This window comes from Arachis hypogaea, chromosome 4, assembly GCF_003086295.3.
Source record: "Arachis hypogaea cultivar Tifrunner chromosome 4, arahy.Tifrunner.gnm2.J5K5, whole genome shotgun sequence".
NCBI classification, from domain to species: Eukaryota; Viridiplantae; Streptophyta; class Magnoliopsida; order Fabales; family Fabaceae; genus Arachis; species Arachis hypogaea.
In genome coordinates, this window is record NC_092039.1 from 22,038,552 (window position 1) to 22,058,358 (window position 19,807).

At 36.9% G+C, this 19,807-nt stretch overlaps 1 pseudogene; it reads right to left on the reverse strand.

The window, feature by feature from the left end:
• Window positions 1-13,458: 13,458 nt before the first annotated feature.
• On the reverse strand, window positions 13,459-19,807 carry LOC112796512 (copper-transporting ATPase RAN1-like; annotated as a pseudogene).

Genomic DNA, 19,807 nt, shown 5'->3' on the forward strand with positions numbered 1-19,807 from the left:
GTTAAACGCCAGAAAAACATCATGTTCCGGAGTTGAACGCCCAAAACACGTCATAACTCGGAGTTCAACTCCAAGAGAAGCCTCAGCTCGTGGATTGATCAAGCTCAGCCCAAGCATACACCAAGTGGGCCCCGGAAGTGAATTTATGCATCAATTACTTACTCATGTAAACCCTAGGAGCTAGTTTATTATAAATAGGATGATTTACTATTGTATTGGACATCTTTGGTCTCAGTTTTGTTTTATTCTTCATCCTAAGAGACTATTGATCATGTTTAGGGGGCTGGCCATTCGGCCATGCCTGAACCTTTTACTTATGTATTTTCAACGGTGGAGTTTCTGCACACCATAGATTAAGGGTGTGGAGCTCTGCTGTACCTCAAGTATTAATGAAATTCTACCATCTTTTATTCGGTTTCTATCTTATTCTTATTCCAAGATATCCATTCGCACCCAAGAACATGATGAATACGATGAGTAAATAACCCTCATTATTATTCTCACTCATGAACGCGCGTGATTGACAACCACTTCCGTTCTACATGCAACAAAGCTTGAATGTGTATCTCTTAGATTCCCCAACAGAATCTTCGTGGTATAAGCTAGATAGATGGCGGCATTTATGAGGATCCGGAAAGTCCAACCTTGTCTGTGGTGTTCCGAGTAGGATCCTGGGAATCCGGAAAGTCTAACCTTGTCTGTGGTATTCCGAGTAGGATTCCGGTAATGAATGACTGTGACGTGCTTCAAACTTGCAAGTGCTGGGCGTTAGTGACAGACGCAAAAGAATCAAGGGATTCTATTCCAGTAGGAGCGGGAACCAACCAGTGATTAGCCGTACTGTGACAGAGTGCGTGAGCATTAGTTTTCACTGCGAGGATGGGATGTAGCCATCAACCATGGGTGATGCCTCCAGACGATTAGCCGTGCGACTGACAACCGCATAGGATCATTTTCCCGAGAGGATTGAAAGTAGCCACCGCTGATGGTGAACCCCTATACAAAGCTTGCCATGGAAAGGAGTAAGAAGGATTGAGTAGAAGCAGTAGGAGAGCAGGCGTCCTTGAGCCATGCAGCATCTTCACATACTTAACTGAAATTCCTATGCACGAATCTGCATAAGTATTCTATCCCTTTTTATTTTCTTTTTATTATTAATTTTCGAACTCACCATAAACAGATTTAATCCGCCTGACTGAGATCTACAAGGTGACAATAGCTTGCTTCATACCAACAATCTCTGTGGATTCGACCCTTACTCACGTAAGGTTTATTACTTGGACGACCCAGTACACTTGCTGGTTAGTTGAACGGAGTTGTGAATTCAACTGGTGCCCCTTAGAAGCCTTCATCTCAAAATAATTAGAACATGGATCACAATTTCGTCCACCAAGTTTTTGGCGCCGTTGCCGGGGATTGTTCGAGTATGGACAACTGACGGTTCATCTTGTTGCTCAGATTAGGTAATTTTCTTTTCAAAATTTTTTTTAAAAATTTTTCTTTTCCTTTTTCGCTTTTCCTACTTTATTTTCGAAAAAAAAAATAAAAATCCAAAAAAATTAGAAAATCATAAAAATCAAAAATATTTTGTGTTTCTTGTTTGAGTCTTGAGTCAATTTTTAAGTTTGGTGTCAATTGCATGCTTTTAAAATTTTTCTTGCATTTTTTTTCGAAAATCCCATGCATTCATAGTGTTCTTCATGATCTTCAAGTTGTTCTTGATAAGTCCTCTTGTTTGATCTTGATGTTTTCTTGTTTTGCATTGTTTGTTGTTTTTCATGTGCATTTTTGCATTCATATTTTCCATGCATTAAAGATTTCTAAGTTTGGTGTCTTGCATGTTTTCTTTGCATCAAAAAATTTTCAAAATTATGTTCTTGATGTTCATCATGATCTTCATAGTGTTCTTGGTGTTCATCTTGACATTCATAGCATTCTTGCATGCATCTTGTGTCTTGATCCAAAATTTTCATGTTTTGGGTCATTTTTGTGTTTTTCTTTAAAAATTTAAAAATCAAAAATATCTTTTCCTTATTTCCCTCCAATTTTCGAAATTTTTGGGTTGACTTGGTCAAAAATTTTCAAAATTAGTTGTTTCTTATAAGTTAAGTCAAAATTTCAATTTTAAAATTCTTATCTTTTCAAAATCTTTTTCAAAAATCATATCTTTTTCATTTTTTTATTTATTTTATTATTTTTGAAAATTTTAAAAATTATTTTTCAAAAATCTTTTTCTTATCTTTTATATCTAATTTTCGAAAATATGCTAACAATTAATGTGATTGGTTCAAAAATTTGAAATTTGTTACTTTCTTGTTAAGAAAAGTTCAATCTTTAAATTCTAGAATCTTATCTTGTAGTTTCTTGTTAGTTAAGTCATTTTGAAAATTAATTCTTTTTCAAAATATCTTTTTCTTAAAACTTTTATCTTATCTTTTTATCTTATCCTTTTCAAAATATTATATTTTTTAAAATTTGATTTCAAAATATCTTATCTAACTTCTTATCTTCTTATCTTTTTCAAATTTTGATTTAAAATCTTTTTCAATCAACTAACTAACTTTTTGTTTGTTTCTTAACTTTTTCAAAACCACCTAACTACTTTTCCCTCTCTAATTTTCGAAAATATCTCATCACTTTTTCAAAAATTCTTTTTAATTAATTAATTGTTTTATGTTTTAATTTTAATTACATTTTATCTTTAATTTTCAAAAATCACTAACTCTTTTTCAAAATAATTTTCGAAAATTATCCCTCCCCCATCTTATTCTATTTATTCATTTATATCCTAACATCTCATCTCACATCTCTGCCATCCTCACAGTTGTGTTTCTTCCATTATATTACATTCTTTGTCTCTACCTCTTCTTCTACTCACACAGGGATCCCTATACTGTGGTATAAAGGATCTCTATTATTATTATTATTTTTCTGTGCCTTCTTCTTTATCATATGAGCAGGAGCAAGGATAAGAACATTCTTGTGGAAGCAGATCCAGAACCTGAAAGGACTCTGAAGAGAAAATTAAGAGAAGCTAAATTACAACAATCCAGAAATAACCTTTCAGAAATTTTTGAACAGGAAGAGGATATGGCAGCCGAAAATAATAATAATAATGCAAGGAGAATGCTTGGTGACTTTACAAAACCAATGTCCAAGTTTGATGGAAGAAGCATCTCCATTCCTGCCATTGGAGCCAATAACTTTGAGCTTAAGCCTCAACTAGTTGCTTTAATGCAACAAAACTGCAAGTTTTATGGACTTCCATCTGAAGATCCTTATCAGTTTTTAACTGAATTCTTGCAGATCTGTGAGACTGTAAAGACGAATGGGGTTGATCCTGAAGTCTACAGACTCATGATTTTCCCTTTTGCTGTAAGAGACAGAGCTAGAGTATGGTTGGATTCACAACCCAAGGATAGCCTGGACTCATGGGATAAGCTGGTCACTGCCTTCTTGGATAAATTCTTCCCTCCTCAAAAGCTGAGCAAGCTGAGAGTGGATGTTCAAACCTTCAAACAAAAAGATGGTGAATCCCTCTATGAAGCTTGGGAAAGATATAAGCAGCTGACCAAAAGATGTCCATCTGACATGTTTTCAGAATGGACCATATTAGATATATTCTATTATGGTCTTTCTGAATTTTCAAAAATGTCATTGGATCATTCTGCAGGTGGATCTATTCACTTGAAGAAAACGCATGAAGAGGCTCAGGAACTCATTGACATGGTTGCAAACAACCAATTCATGTACACTTCTGAGAGGAATTTCGTGAACAATGGGGTGCCTCAGAAGAAAGGAGTTCTTGAAATTGATGCTCTGAATGCCATATTGGCTCAGAACAAAATGTTGACTCAACAGGTCAACATAATCTCTCAAAATTTGAATGGATTGCAACATGCATCCAACAGTACTAGAGAGGTAGCTTCTGAAGAAGCTTATGATCCTGAGAACCCTGCCATGGCAGAGGTTAATTACTTAGGTGAACCTTATGGAAACACCTATAACTCATCATGGAGAAATCATCCAAATTTCTCCTGGAAGGATCAACAAAAACCTCAACAAGGTTTTAACAATAGTGGACGCAACAGGCTGAACAATAGTAAGCCATATCCATCATCTTCTCAGCAACAGACAGAGAATTCTGAACAAAATAATTCTAATTTAGCCAATATAGTCTCTGATCTGTCAAAGGCCACTTTCAGTTTCATGAATGAAACCAGATCCTCCATTAGAAATTTGGAGGCACAAGTAGGCCAGCTGAGTAAGAAGGTTATTGAGACTCCTCCCAGTATTCTCCCAAGCAATACAGAAGAGAATCCAAAAGGAGAATGCAAGGCCATTGATTTAATCAAAGTGGCCGAATGTACTAGGGAGGAGGAGGACGAAAATCCTAGTGAGAAAGACCTCCTGGGACGTCCCTCAAGCAAGAAGGAGTTTCCTATTAAGGATCCAGAGGAATCTGAGGCTCATATAGAGACCATAGAGATTCCATTAAATCTCCTTCTGCCATTCATGAGCTCTGAAGAATATTCATCCTCTGAAGAAGATGAAGATGTGACTGGAGAGCAAATGGCTCAATATTTAGGAGCTATCATGAAGCTGAATGCCAAATTGTTTGGTAATGAGACTTGGGAAAGTGAACCTCCCTTGCTCATTAGTGAACTAGATACTTGGATTCAGAGAACTCTACCTCAAAAGAAGCAAGATCCTGGCAAGTTCTTAATACCTTGCACCATTGGCACCATGAGCTTTGAAAAAGCTCTATGTGATCTGGGGTCAGGGATAAATCTTATGCCACTCTCTGTAATGGAGAAGCTGGGGATCATTGAGGTACAACCTGCTTTGTTCTCATTACAATTGGCAGATAAGTCAGTGAGGCAAGCATATGGAATAGTAGAGGACGTGTTAGTAAAGGTTGAAGGCCTTTACATCCCTACTGATTTTATAATCCTAGATACTAGGAAAGACGATGATGAATGCATCATCCTAGGAAGACCTTTCCTAGCCACAGCAGGAGCTGTGATAAATGTCAACAGAGGGGAATTAGTTCTTCAATTGAATGATGAATACCTTGTACTTAAAGCATATGGCCATCCCTCTGTGACAAAAGAGAGTAAGCATGAAGAGCTTCTCTCAGTTCAAGGTCAAGAAGAGCCCACACAGTCAAACTCTAAGTTTGGTGTTGTGAGGCCACAACCAAACTCTAAGTTTGGTGTTCAAACCCCATATCCAAACTCTAAGTTTGGTGTTGGGACTACACACTAACATTGACCTGATCACCTTGTGGCTCCATGAGAGCCACTGTCAAGCTATTGACATTAAAGAAGCGCTTGTTGGGAGGCAACCCAATTTTAATTATCTAATTTTATTTTATTTTGTTTCTTTGTTATTTTTGTGTTTAATTAGGTACATGATCATGAGGAGTCACGAAAAAAATCGAAAAATTAAAAACAGAGTCAAAAACAGAAGAAAAAAATTTCCACCCTGGAGGTAGCGCAGACTGGCGTTCAACGCCAGCAAGGTGCATCTTTCTGGCGTTCAACGCCAGAACAGAGCACCATTCTGGCGCTGAATGCCCAAAACAAGCAACAACCTGGCGTTAAACGCCAGGATGGTGCACAGAGAGGACAAACTGGCGCTGAACGCCAGGAACAAGCATGAAACTGGCGTTCAACGCCAGAAACATGCATTACATGGGCGTTGAACGCCCAGAACGTGCATCAATGGGCGTTTGAACGCCAGAATGATGCATGAAGGCATTTTACATGCCTATATGGTGAAGGAATGGTATTTGTTTTCACCTCAGAATCTGTGGACCCCACAGGATCCCCACCTAACATATTCCCACTTTACTTCCCAATCCTAGTTTTTGTGATGTGATTTCCCCATGTCACAATTCCCAATCTTCTTCATTAATCACCTCAATTCCTCTTCCCAATTACCCCATTCACCATTCACATCAACCCACTCTTCCCCATAAACCCCACCTACCTTCATAAAATTCAAATTAATTTCCCACCCATTCCCACCCAAAATGGCCGAACTCCCACCCTCCCTCTCCCTATAAATACCCTTCCTTTCTTCTTCATTTTCACACAACACAAACCCCTTCTTCACCCATATAGCCGAACCACTTCTCTCCCTCTCTTCCAAATTCTCTTCTTCCTCTTCTACTCTTCTTTTCTTTTATTGCTCGAGGACGAGCAAATTTTAAGTTTGGTGTGGTAAAAGCATAAGCTTTTTTTGTTTTTCCATTACCAATGGCACCTAAGGCCGGAGTTTCCTCAAGAAAAGGGAAAGGAAAAGCAAAAGCTTCCACCTCCGAGTCATGGGAGAAGGAGAGATTCATCTCCAAAAGCCATCAAGACCACTTCTATGATGTTGTGGCAAAGAAGAAGGTGATCCCCGAGGTCCCTTTCAAGCTCAAAAAGAATGAGTATCCGGAAATCCGACATGAGATCCAAAGAAGAGGGTGGGAAGTCATAACCAATCCCATGCAACAAGTTGGAATATTGATGGTTCAAGAGTTCTATGCCAATGCATGGATCACTAGGAACCATGATCAAAGTATGAACCCGAATCCAAAGAACTATCTCACAATGGTTCGGGGGAAATACTTAGATTTTAGTCCGGAAAATGTGAGGTTGGCGTTTCACTTACCCATGATGCAAGGTGATGAACGCCCCTACACAAGAAGGGTCAACTTTAATCAAAGGTTGGACCAAGTCCTAATGGACATATGTGTGGAAGGCGCCCAATGGAGAATAGACTCCAAAGGCAAGCCAGTCCAACTAAGAAGACTGGACCTCAAGCCTGTAGCTAGAGGATGGTTGGAGTTCATCCAAAGATCCATCATCCCTACAAGCAACCGATCTGAAGTTACTGTGGATCGGGCCATCATGATTCATAGCATCATGATAGGAGAGGAAGTGGAAGTTCATGAAGTCATCTCCAATGAACTCTACAAAATAGCCGACAAGCCTTCATACATGGCACGGCTAGCCTTCCCCCACCTTATATGTCATCTATGTTACTCAGCCGGAGTTATCATAGATGGAGATGTCTCCATTGAAGAAGACAAGCCCATCACCAAGAAAAGGATGGAGCAAACAAGAGAAGTTCCTCACGGCCCTCAAGGAGAACATGAGGAAGTTCATCATCAACAAATGCCTCAAAGAATGCACTTTCCCCCCAACAACTATTGGGAGCAACTCAATACCTCCTTAGAAGATTTGAGCCATAATGTTGAACAGTTAAGGGTGGAACATCATGAGCACTCCATCATTCTCCAAGAAATAAGAGAAGATCAAAGAGCAATGAGGGAGGAGCAACAAAGGCAAGGAAGGGACATAGAAGAGTTGAAGAACACCATTGGTCCTTCAAGAAGAAGACGCCACTAAAGGTGGATTCATTCCTTGTTCTTTATTTCTTTCTGTTTTCGGTTTTTAATATGGTGTTTATCTATGTTTTGTATCTTTATTTCATGATCATTAGTATGTAACCATGCCTTAAAGCTATAAATAAAATCCATTAGTCCTTCACCTCTCTTAAAAGAAAAATATTTTAATTCAAAAGAACAAGAAGTACATAATTTTCGAAATTATTATTGAATTTAATTCAATTATATTGATGTGGTGACAATAATTTTTGTTTTCTGAATGAATGATTGAACAGTGCATATGTCTTTTGATCTTGTTGTTTATGAGTGTTAAAATTGTTGGCTCTTGAAAGAATGATGAACAAAGAGAAATGTTATTGATGATCTGAAAAATCATAAAATTGATTCTTGAAGCAAGAAAAAGCAGTAAAAAAAAAAAGGGGGCGAAAATTTTAAAAGCAAAGATCCAAGGCTTTGAGCATTAATGGATAGGAGGGCCCAAGGAAATTAAAATCTAGGCCTAAGCGGCTAAATCAAGCTGTCCCTAAACCATGTGCTTGTGTCATGAAGGTCCAAGTTAAAAGCTTGAGACTGAATGGTTAAAGTCGTGATCCAAAGCAAAAGAGTGTGCTTAAGAGCTCTGGACACCACTAATTGGGGACTTTAGCAAAGCTAAGTCACAATCTGAAAAGGTTCACCCAGTTATGTGTCTGTGGCATTTATATATCCGGTGGTAATACTGGAAAACAAAGTGCTTAGGGCCACGGCCAAGACTCATAAGTAGCTGTGTTCAAGAATCAACATGCTCAACTAGGAAAGTCAATAACACTATCCCAAATTCTGAGTTCCTGAGAGACGCCAATCCCTCTAAACTACAAAGGAAAAAGTGAGATGCCAAAACTGTTCAGAAGCAAAAAGCTACAAGTCCCGCTCATTTAATTAATTAATATTCATTGATATTTCTGAATTTATAGTATATTCTCTTCTTTTTATCCTATTTGATTTTCAGTTGCTTGGGGACAAGCAACAATTTAAGTTTGGTGTCGTGATGAGCGGATAATTTATACGCTTTTTGGCATTGTTTTTAGGTAGTTTTTAGTAAGTTCAAGCTACTTTTAGGGATGTTTTCATTAGTTTTTATGTTAAATTCACATTTCTGGACTTTACTATGAGTTTGTGTATTTTTCTGTGATTTCAGGTAAATTCTGACTGAAATTGAGGGATTTGAGCAAAACTCTGGAAAAGGCTGACAAAAGGACTGCTGATGCTGTTGGATTCTGACCTCCCTGCACTCGAAATGGATTTTCTGGAGCTACAGAACTCCAAATGGCGCGCTCTCAACGGCGTTGGAAAGTAGACATCCAGGGCTTTCCAGCAATATATAATAGTTCATACTTTATTCGAAGAATGACGACGTAACTTGGCGTTGAACGCCAAGTACATGCTGCTTTCTGGAGTTAAACGCCAGAAAAACATCATGTTCCGGAGTTGAACGCCCAAAACACGTCATAACTCGGAGTTCAACTCCAAGAGAAGCCTCAGCTCGTGGATTGATCAAGCTCAGCCCAAGCATACACCAAGTGGGCCCCGGAAGTGAATTTATGCATCAATTACTTACTCATGTAAACCCTAGGAGCTAGTTTATTATAAATAGGATGATTTACTATTGTATTGGACATCTTTGGTCTCAGTTTTGTTTTATTCTTCATCCTAAGAGACTATTGATCACGTTTAGGGGGCTGGCCATTCGGCCATGCCTGAACCTTTTACTTATGTATTTTCAACGGTGGAGTTTCTGCACACCATAGATTAAGGGTGTGGAGCTCTGCTGTACCTCAAGTATTAATGAAATTCTACCATCTTTTATTCGGTTTCTATCTTATTCTTATTCCAAGATATCCATTCGCACCCAAGAACATGATGAATACGATGAGTAAATAACCCTCATTATTATTCTCACTCATGAACGCGCGTGATTGACAACCACTTCCGTTCTACATGCAACAAAGCTTGAATGTGTATCTCTTAGATTCCCCAACAGAATCTTCGTGGTATAAGCTAGATAGATGGCGGCATTTATGAGGATCCGGAAAGTCCAACCTTGTCTGTGGTGTTCCGAGTAGGATCCTGGGAATCCGGAAAGTCTAACCTTGTCTGTGGTATTCCGAGTAGGATTCCGGTAATGAATGACTGTGACGTGCTTCAAACTTGCAAGTGCTGGGCGTTAGTGACAGACGCAAAAGAATCAAGGGATTCTATTCCAGTAGGAGCGGGAACCAACCAGTGATTAGCCGTACTGTGACAGAATGCGTGAGCATTAGTTTTCATTGCGAGGATGGGATGTAGCCATCAACCATGGGTGATGCCTCCAGACGATTAGCCGTGCGACTGACAACCGCATAGGATCATTTTCCCGAGAGGATTGAAAGTAGCCACCGCTGATGGTGAACCCCTATACAAAGCTTGCCATGGAAAGGAGTAAGAAGGATTGAGTAGAAGCAGTAGGAGAGCAGGCGTCCTTGAGCCATGCAGCATCTTCACATACTTAACTGAAATTCCTATGCACGAATCTGCATAAGTATTCTATCCCTTTTTATTTTCTTTTTATTATTAATTTTCGAACTCACCATAAACAGATTTAATCCGCCTGACTGAGATCTACAAGGTGACCATAGCTTGCTTCATACCAACAATTTCTGTGGATTCGACCCTTACTCACGTAAGGTTTATTACTTGGACGACCCAGTACACTTGCTGGTTAGTTGAACGGAGTTGTGAATTCAACTGGTGCCCCTTAGAAGCCTTCATCTCAAAATAATTAGAACATGGATCACAATTTCGTCCACCACTTTCTCACTCATTGTTCTCACACTTAGACAAAAACCCTTCTCCTTCACTCCATCCTCCGTCCTTTCGTTGAGCACACCATTGCCACCTGAGTGCAATTCTGCCACTAAAACATTGCTTGAGGGTGTCACTTTTCCATTGTCACCGCCATTATTGAAGTTGTTTCTGTTGTTTTTAGGTAAGACAATATTTACCCTTGTGATTCACTAAAATATTTTCCTGTTTTTTGTATGTGGATTTTTGAGAGATTTATCATTCTCTATTTTATTTGAACTTCTTTTTTTTTCTGAAAATGCTTGAATAGAGATTTATATTGTTGCATTTTTTATTTATTCATATAGTTATGAGAGATTTGGACTTTCCCATTGAGGTTCGTCACGGCAAAAATTTTGTTGATACCAGACACGGATTAGAGTATTTAGGTCGAATAGTTGTGAACACAACAAGAGACACTACCCAAATTCTATTTTGATTGGTATTGGTTGTTCATTTAATTTGGTGATGTGTTGAATAAACTATTAGTAATTGTCTTTTATTGTTGCAGCTCCTGAAGCCAAAGACACACAAGGATCTAACTCTACTGCTGAAAATAGAGCTGGTGTTGCTGCTAATGTTCAATCTGGTAATGCTGCTGCATTGAATAGATTTGATGCTACTCCTACTCCTACACCAAATAAATCTATTGCTACTGGATCTAGGGTGGTTAGAGGAAGAAGCAAATGAAAAGCAATAAGGATGGTAGAAGAAGGGGTAGGGGGAGAATTGTAGCAGCATCTCAGCCAGCTCCCATTCCTGCATCACTATCTTAGTCACCAAACATCCTTGTACCAGAATCTCAGCCAATTTTCATCACTACACCATCATCTCAGCTACCAAATATCCATGTACCATCAGCTAAACCAGCTCTAATCACTGCACCACCATTTTAATCACCTATTCCAGCTGCACTAACATATTAATCATTGTCTAAGACCAAAGTCTTTGATATAAGAAAGAGTGGAGAACTCAAGCTAGGAGTTAGAAAGACAACAAATCAACTATCTGAACAAATAAAAACCCCATACTTGATTGAGGCTTCAAACTCTTTAGGTTTTTTTTTAACTATGTAATATTATTATGTAAAATATTTTGATTATATTATGACCTTAGACACTATTTTGTTTATGATATGGACCACTTTTAATGTTGCTATTATATGGGTGGATTACTATTATTTTGTGACTATCTAGATCTCTTGAAATATATAATGCAAAAATACTTTTTATATACATTGGCCATAATTTAATTCTATTTTTGTTGTGACTATATATTGCTCTGTATCATATTTTTCATACATATTAAATAGCAAAAGAATAATATTCATTGGAAGAAATTAAACAACAGAAAATGTATCTTGCATTCATAATAAACAATACATTTTCAATTTCATAAACTATTACATTCTTATGATAGCCTAAATTATATAAGAAAATCATAATTTCTACACCCTTCTATATAAGACTGTAACAATCAACGCATCAAAAAATAATATCAACATAATTTGCATGTTGTTTTACTTTTTTATATTGTCTTTCAATCTGTCAAGTTATTTTTGGACAGAACTCATCTCACTAGTCACTACACAACTTCTCTACACAAGCATCTATTTGTTCAATTTCCACATCTAATGTCTTTAGGTCCACACTTAATCGATCCATCTTCCTTTCTTATCTCTCCAATTCTCTAACCCTTCTAAAATCTTACTGTGAACTCATTAATCCATCATCACCAGAAAATTTTCTTTTTCCTTCTTCATCAACCCACTCAAAAACTTGCATCTCCTGTTAGGACAAGAAATGAATCTTCTATTCAAATTTCTTGATATACTTGAATTCCAGAGAATGAGGGTGTCTCCACAAAAGTAACGAACCTTCATTTTCTTTTGCTTCAACCATTCATTCTTCTGATCTTATTTATCATCAATTTAATCAAAGAAGTTACATTTTGGCATCCTCCCACAAGTAACATACTTCCTTCCATGACTTGTCACTGTCAAAGAAGACATAACAACAACTGTCTCGCCACAAAAATAAAAGTATCTTCTCTTGATCAAGCTTTTGAAGCTAGAGTTTTCTGAAGATAGTTGGCTTAAATCCATGAGTATTCACAACGTATGAGAAGCAAATAGAGGAAGAGAAAGATTAGGGAGAGGCGAGGAGAGTCAAAATCCTATTGAGTATAAGTGATTTGTATAGGATAAACGATAAGTATAATAGTAAATTTACTCTTTCTTAACGTTTTTTGTAATGTTCGCTGTCATGAGGAATCTAATTAACAAAAAAAAATATTGATTTAGAAATTTAAATAAAAGAAAAAATGTAAAAATCTAATAAAAAATTTGACAAAATTATAGAGATGAACAAAATAATTAAATTTTTTTGGTTTTAGAATTTTATAAAAACAAGAGATTAAATTAAAATTAAAAAAGACAGCTTCCGTCACTATGCAATTGAGTTTGTTGTCATATATGGTGCTACTTTGTTTTAGCACTTGAGATTGTTGACTCAATTTCTAACAATTGAAGAGTATTGTGACAATAGTTCCGGGTTTTTTTTTCCCCTTAACCTATAAGAATAGAACCACTACTGACACAAACTACAAAGACTGAAATTTTTTGTGGTGAGGCAAGCAGCTGAAAAATATTTTATTTTATCTTGGATAAATAAGCATGAGTATTCAAATTCAGAGAGATTAGTAGATTACTCACAAAAGAAGTACACATCAATTTTTTTTTTTGGGCACTAAGTAGTAAGTACACAACTACACTTCAAGTTTAGAAAGCTTATAGTCCATTCGGTTTCCTATTCATCTAGCCCCAAATCAAAATAACTTTCCCATATAAGATACTAAGATAGCATGCTTTCATTATCTTAGACTATATTAATTTTTAAATTTGATGTTACAACATACAATATTGTATCTTTAAAGTTTAATTATTATGTTAATCTTTATAATTTTATCAAATTTTTAATTAAACTTTTATAATTTAAAAATGTGTAATTAAATTTCTATATTAAATACAAACTTTTAATTAGGTCTTTTATAAATATATTTTGTTAAAAAATATAATTTTTTTAAAATATTCATTTTTATGTTTGATATAGAAGGAATTACAAAATATTCTGAAAATAAATATTTTAGGATCAGTATGTTTTTTTCTGAGAAAAAGCTAGTAAGGATCCTGACAAATCTAACTGACATTTGTGCATGTCCTTTCGGGAAAAGATAATAGTACAGAAAAATTGTCAAGTGTACTGATATACTGCTGTTTCAGTAACTTTTAACCATTGATTTTAATTATAAAAAATATATATAATATATATAATTAAGATCAACGGTTAAAAATTACTGAATCACTGGTGTTCCGATGTACTTGAAAACTTTCCAATAGTACAGGTACACACAACTACAGTTGAAGTACAACACATTTAGATTTACAATTACAACTAAATTGGCATCTAGCCATCTACAATTACATCGGCACCACAGAAAGTTCATGAAATCAAGGATCAACCACAAAACTGGAATTATAAGTTCCAACCAAACTCATTTCTATCCTTAGATAATTAAACACATTATTATTCTCAGCTAGTTTTCCTATTACTCTACAACTATTTCAAGTATTTGAGTAAGTCTGGGTCTTCTATATCTTCTGAGAAGCAAAGAAGAACATACAACACTTACAGAAGATAGAGCCATGCATGCACCAGCAACCCATGGTGGCAGCTTGATCCTCAGTGAAGGATACAAAGCCCCAGCAGCAACTGGTATAGCCACAACATTATACACAATTGCAAATACATAGTTCAACCGAATACGGGAGAAGGTCTTCCGGGAAAGATCAATGGCGGTGATCACGTCTTCCAAGTTGTTTCGCATCAACACGTAATCAGCAGCTTCTATTGCAATATCTGTTCCAGCCCCTATTGCCATACCAACATCAGCAGCAGCTAATGCAGGAGAGTCATTGATACCATCACCAACCATTGCTACTATGCTTCCGTCTTTTTGGAATGATTGAACAACATCAGCTTTTCCAGCAGGCATAACCTCTGCCCTAACATCTTGGATGCCAACCTGTCATACAAGACTTTTGTTATTCAAGGTTTGATTAATACATCAAGTTCTATCTCATATAATTAAGTTACAAGACAGTTGGGCATGAATACTGGTTTTGCTTCAAAGGCATCTTTTTATGATTCACAATGGAGAGCTCAATAATCTTATACTAATTATTTATAGTTAGAAGTCATACAATTTCCTTCAATTATTACTATCATAGATATGATTTATAAATAAGAAAAATCAACTGTAGGCCTATTGAAGCAAGGCCAGAACATAAGTCAAAGTATACTTCCCATTCATCAACTAATTCCAATTATGCTTGTCCACAATTAGAGTTAAGTTTGTCCTGCCACACACACCAAAATCACTAAGGGGGGGAGGGGGGGGGGGTGGTTTCCAATTTTCAAAAAAGTCATTTTACCACTTTGTTTTTTATGGTTGAAAAAGCTTAGACAGACATCTTTACATTTCAAATTGGTTTATAAAATTTATACAAATACACTAGAACAATAGCCTTGAAAATACACTAGGAGAGTTGCCAAAATGCCAAGTTTTAACAGCAACATAAATAAAATCATATTAGAAGAGTATATACAGACCTCCTTGGCCACAGCGCGAGCAGTTCTCCGGTTATCTCCTGTAACCATAACAGGTCTGACACCCATTTTCTGGAGCCCTTCTATAACTACAGATGCTTCTCTCTTTAGTGGATCTGAAATCCCCAAGACTCCAATTATTATATCATCATATGCTACTAGTACCCCTGTCCTTGCACTTTCTTCCAGCTCTACCACAAAATTTTCCACTTCATCTGAGATATCTATGCCACTTTCTGCCATGAGCTTCCTGTTACCAACCTGTTGACAACAGACTGCCTCCAATAAGAAACTCTTGGGAAAGATGAAGAAAAGTAAACAATATTTAAAGATATGGACTGCAATGGTTAAAGAAACTACCAAAATAGGTTTCCCATCTATAAGGCATTGAACACCTCTTCCAGGAAGAGCAATGAAATCTGAGACATCAAAAAGCCACCCAGATTTCAACTCCTTGGCACCATTTTGGGTACCATCAGAAGCAGAAGAGTCATCAAAGAAATGAAAATGACGTGCATATTCTACTATTGCTTGTGCCAGTGGATGTTCACTGCTAGCCTGAATCATAAAAATGAAATGAATTAATTTGAAATTTCTGGCAATTGAATATATATGAAGAAATGGAAAAGCTACAATAATTGATCTTCAAAAGATATAAAGAAGTGTATAAATATCCCACATAATTATAAGTCCTCCATTACTTCACCTGAATCTAGATTCTGAACCATGTGACAATATTATAAAAACACAGAATCACAAGAAGTAACAATCATAAAAAGAACTGAAACTCACCTCAGCAGAAGCCACCAATCTGAGAAATTCTCCCCGTTGCATTCCTGTGAATGTCTTGGCAGTAGTAACACTAGCTTTTCCTTGTGTCAGAGTTCCTGTTTTATCAAATATCACATACTTCACCATCTGAGCTCTTTCCAAAGCATCTCCTCCTTTAATTAGCACTCCATTGTTAGCCCCAACCCCTGTCGCCACCATGACAGCTGTTGGTGTTGCCAAGCCAAGCGCACAGGGACATGCAATCACTACGACAGCTATTGAGAACATTAGAGCAAAAACAAAGTGATTTCCATTTTCCGGCAGCCATTCCTCAGGATAAGCTCCAATAGACCCAGCACCATACCTACAGATAATGAATCAACATTTTTAGAGAAACAGAGGGATAAACTACCATACCGCTAAATCAACACTTATTGACATAACAAAACTAGTTAACTTGATGACCTTACCAAGAGAAAAATGTCAATAATGCCAAAGAAACAACTGTAGGAACAAATATACTTGCAACCTGCATGCCAAGAGAATGGTACATGAGTTAAAATCTAATATTTCTTCATAGTCTAAGAAATTGGTAATTAAGTAAAAGAAACCCTAATTTTATGGATAACTGCAGAGAAGTCAGGATAGCATTCAAAAGATCGCCTAAACTCTACAGGCTTATCCACCAGTATACCAAAAGAAAGGCAAACAGAGAACTAGTAAAATCTTACTCCTTGCTACTCAATTTATCATTTTTTGGCTGAGGTTAACTTGACAAAATATACATATAAAGAAATCGCAATACAATTATCATCCCCCATCACGAACAAAGCATTGTCATCCCTCCCTTATAAAGCCATGATAACAATGATATGAATAAAGTTTTATCGGGAAAATCTAACTTAATGCATATGCATATTGACAATAAAAACAATTTTATTATTATTTGAAAGAGGGGGCAATTTGAATGATGCAGCTCAAGCGCCAGAATACTAACATAATCAGCAAATTTCTGAATTGGAGCTTTGGACATCTGTGCTGTCTCAACTAAACTAATTATCTGACTCAAAACTGTATCAGATCCTACTTTGGTAGCTTGAATGTGAAGGACACCATGCAAATTTATTGTACCACCAATCACCGATGCATTCACCTCCTTCTGAACAGGTACAGCTTCCCCTGTTACCATGCTTTCATTGACATAACTTGATCCCCAAGTAACGATTCCATCGGCAGGAATCTTTGTACCAGGAACAACTTTTAGCATGTCACCAGGTTGAACGAGCAAGGAATCAATTTCCTTTTCTTCAATAGATCTACCACCTAATCAATACAGTTGATTATCGTCAACTTTTCAGTTTTGATTTTGAAAAGTCATATAACCACCATCACGAGTTTTCAACGCAAACATAAAGATAATCAAAGCCAAAGATGATTAATGTCATTTCTTTAAGAAAACAGAGGACATACACTGAAGATGATAGGTACCTTTATCTTTGATAATCAATAAAGCTGTTGCAGGAGCAAGTTCTACTAACTTCTTGATGGCATCTGATGTCTTCCCCTTGGCAAGGCATTCCAAATACTTGCCCAACAATACAAATGTTATGAGCATGGCACTTGTTTCAAAGTATACTGGAGCCCTAAATCCAGTAAGAGCACCATATAGAAGAGCACAAACAGAATAAGTATAAGATGCAGTAGTTCCTACAGCAACTAGAACATCCATGTTTGTCGAACCATTTTTAAGAGCTCTGGCAGCAGCAATGTAGAAACGCTTCCCAATGACAAATTGAATGATACTCACCAATCCCCACTTCAACCAATCACCCATAAGGAAAGGCCCGCATCTCCGGAGTAGTAAAGAATATATCATTGGTATATGAGGACATACTAGCTTCATGAAGAAGAGAGGAATCTGACATGCAACAAGCCAAAAATGAATGTTAAATAGCACAGACTCGTTTTTTAAGAAAATCAAGATTTTTCATTTGAGAAACAATATCAAATCTTAGTTTGAATCTTTATATGTATTTTCACGATGATAATCTGACTTTTTTCTTTGAAAAACAAAAAAGAATACAAACGCAGATTTAATCGTAGTATTTCTGTGTGAAGATTTTTTTGAAGAGAGAACTGTTTGCACTTAAAATGAGTAGCCATCCAATCAGCACTGCCATGATCTAACAAGTGAATTCACATTGGATTCAAAGAAATAAAGAAAATGGAAGTAGAATGTAACTATTTGAAGCATACACACAGATTATCAAAAGAAGAATTAAAAACACTCACACTAAGAAGCAAACTAGAGACGAAGAGCCGAAACATAGCTGAGCTCTCCTCAACATCTTTAGAAGCCATCCTTGTATAAGGGTTTCTAACACGTAATTTAAATTTTCCACTGCTTCTCCCTTCAATCCCATCAACTAAGTATCTAGGACTGAGAACTTCAGGATCAAAGACAATATCCAATTGACCTGATATCTGATCAAAACGAAACTGCCTTACTCCTTTGATGCTGCCAAGCACACCTTCTAAAACTTGAGTGTCAATCAGACTATACACACAACCACCTCAAAAACTACTTTATCCTGTTCACTGCTGAACAAATGAACCTTCAAAACCAGCATCTTCAATTGCATTGACTATATCATCTTTACCTATTACACTCGGATCATATTCAACTTCGCCTAACGAAGTAGCCAAAGCCACTACAGCCCTCTTGACCCTGGAAGATCTCTCAAATGCCTTCCATGGAATTTACACAGGCCGCACATGTCATACCTCCGATTATGAATTGTCCCACAAGTGTTCCATGTGGCATCTTTCCAGTTGTGCTGGGTTTGGTAATATTTCTGCTTCAACCCCGCATCTTCAATTGCATTTTTTATGTCTTCATCCTGAAATATGACAAATTTCAAAATAAACTTCACTGAATAAAAGAAATTTTTGTTTGGGGGGGGGGGGGGGGGTGGGGGGGGGGAGTGGAGGTTGCAAAAAAATATTCCAGACTCTCCCTTTGATGTCACTGTTATTTTTCCATACATCGTTGGATTAACATCTCTGGATATAATTCATCAATGTATCTGGATACAACCAACGGTATACTAGAAAAAGATAGTGACATATAAAAGCGAAAGTAATGAGTAATAATCATACACACTAACTACACTGAGAATAGAATTGGATATGTTTTCCAAGACTGAAAAATGAAGCTGAAGACATATCAAAGTATTACATGTTGCAGTTTAAATGGATTAGAAGTACAAATGATTGCAATTATCAGCAGCCAAAGCAATAATAATTTTCAAATACAGACTTTAAAATTAACTTCCGTGACCCCAAACAGTAATAAATCCGGGCAAGAACAACAGGGATCAAATGATCAACCAAAGTTAGTTACTTGTAAGCAACCGATCAAGGTTAAAAATAAATAAACAAAATGGCTATCAGTATCAAGACCCATGGACACTGACACTAGTTAAGATTTCTAAAATGGAAATGTGTAATTAAGATAGAAAATTTAAGAAATGCTTCTAACAAAACCCGAAAAAAAAACAAGTAAAAAGGAAAAAACGAAAAAATAGATTGGAAGATAAATAAGAAGTAGAATAGTAGAAGAACTACTCAAGTCACTACAAAATCACTTGATCAGAATTCAATTCATTCAATCAAGAAGTCAAGAACTATCACCACCTCAATTTGATTGGAAAAGTTGATCAAGCACTTCAAACAATGTTAAACCCCAAAAAACAAAATTCAGAGAGAGAGAGAGACCAACCTTGACCAGAGCTGGGTTGAAACTACATCGGCTTTGTTCTGAAGAAGAGCAACGGAGGCGGTAATTACACCGTTGACGGCGCAGAGAGCCGATTCGACGGAGGTGGAGCATGCAGCACAGGTCATCCCGGTGACCCTCACCTGAATCCGCCTCATTCCGCCGTCGTCAATTCCGTCGCGGGAATCGTAGGAGTCCAGTAGCCGCACCTCCTCCAAGTCGCCGGCGTCATCGTCTGCGGCGCCGGCGATCGAAGTCAGCTGCACATCTCTGCTTCTACTCGGCGCCATGAGAGAAAAAGTAGAATTGAAAAGGAAAAAAAAACTAAGA